Source organism: Trachymyrmex cornetzi, unplaced genomic scaffold (genome assembly GCF_001594075.2).
Source record: "Trachymyrmex cornetzi isolate Tcor2-1 unplaced genomic scaffold, Tcor1.1 scaffold5, whole genome shotgun sequence".
NCBI lineage: Eukaryota > Metazoa > Arthropoda > Insecta > Hymenoptera > Formicidae > Trachymyrmex > Trachymyrmex cornetzi.
The window spans coordinates 85,420-87,455 of record NW_017299806.1 but is presented as its reverse complement, the minus strand read 5'-3'; positions in this window follow the sequence as shown (position 1 = coordinate 87,455).

Genomic DNA, 2,036 nt, shown 5'->3' with positions numbered 1-2,036 from the left:
GTGCGCATTGGCACTGCCAATCGAACACGCTCTTGACACTGAGTGCAGCCAGTGCACCCCAATCAAAGACGCTATAAGAATCAACACAGCCGAAATTCCGTATAGTAGTAGTTGCGCGGTTTTGCGATAGATGACGCTGGAATATGTTACATAAGGACAGATGTATGCGTTTGAGTGAGACAGAACGATATCAAGAGATAGCGTGTCTGTTGATTCTTAGTCTTCACAAAGCATCCGTACGTATTTTTCATTCGATGAAAATACTTTTCTTCTAGACTTTCAATCTTTTAGTTCTACAAACTAGGTATCGTTCGTTCCAGTAATGTGACTTCAACTGTGAGCTTATTTTCAAGAAATAGACTATAAAACTCTTATATCAAGCAAATATCAAATATAAAATACAAAGAGCATTCAGCCAAGCGCAGGGTGTTTTTTGCGAATGTCATATATTTAAAATTCTTACGTTCAAGATACAAATTATAGACGTTTCGGCCTATATCAGGCCATCTTCAGTAGAATTATTTAAAATTCTTACGTTCAAGATACAAATTATAGACGTTTCGGCCTATATCAGGCCATCTTCGTAGAAGATATAGGCCGAAACGTGTATAATTTGTATCTTGAAAGTAAGAATTTTAAATATATGACATTCGCAAAAAACACTCTGCGCGTGGCTGAATGCTCTTTGTATTTTATGTTTGTAATTTGCGGGCCACTAGTGAATTTATAAAATCAAGCAAATATGTATCTGAGGTGACAGCTGTACGAGTCAAAAGTAAGTGAATTTTTTAACTTTGTTTCGATTTTCTCGTGAGATTCAGTACAGCTGGGAGTCCTTTGTGCATACTTCAATTCTGTAATAACAATTTTGCAATCCGTAAATCGAATTCGGAGATTTTTCACTGAATGGAAATGATGGTAAAATATAGGACGACTTTAGCATCCTCAAGTACTGAAGATAGAAATATATGTAGCATTGAACATTGAAGTACTTTCAACTGTCACAATGTTTATTCAATTGCGTGCTTGTGTCTATTGTTATCGATCGATTTTATAGTTGCAGAATATTTTCGAGTAAAATCAGTAAAAAAAATTGTTTTTTCGTTGACAAAACGATATGCTACCTCTAGAGGATTAATGGAGAATTCTAAAGCATTGTTTTAGAAGAGGATAATAGATATATACTTACGCGTTTTGTTTCAATACAATTTTCTTGAGAATTTTTTTCATATTGATAATTATACGAATCACTGTTTGCATTCACATAAAGTTTAATCTGCCTTTGTAATAATGCAATTATTTTGTGGAATTTACTTGAGACACAGAAATTAATCTCGAAGGCTCTCTTTGCTTCTTGTCTGTGTGTTATACTTATAAATTTAAATTTGACAAATTTGCTTATGATGAGAATCGCATTGTTTGAGGAAACTCTCTTCCTCTTTCTCTTTCTCTCTCCCTCCCTCCCTCCCTCCCTCCCTCCCTCTGCCCCTCTCTCTCTCTCTCTTCAAGATTTTATCATCGTTGAGAAAGAACGCAACTATTCTTATCGTATCTAATTATTGCTAAGACTGTTATTAATAACTCGCTTCGATTTTAATTGTAATATTGCCTACGATATACCGCGCAATCGCTAGTTTGCCTTTCGCCATCGACGGGAAGGATACGGAAACTGATATTTTTCAATCTCTTTTGCTGCCGAGACGTAGGATGCGGGAACTCGATCTCAGTCTATGACGCGCGAAGGTTTCAAGACTGCTGATCTATGACGATAAAGTGCAAATTAAAAATGCGGTGACACACTTTCACCGTTAAGTACCGCTACTACTCGCAACGTAATGGCCACCATTCAGCTTCTGTCTGGGCAATAGAGTACGACGCGCGTAAAAATTTCGCGTAATTATTATGATCGCGAGTAAAATAGCTCTTGTCTGGTGCAGAGAAAACCTCCCATGAAATAGGGCCTCTGTCATGAGACGAGGTTATCGTCATTCATGACGGGCGAAAAATATATACTCGCGTGACTCAGTTCGCTCTCC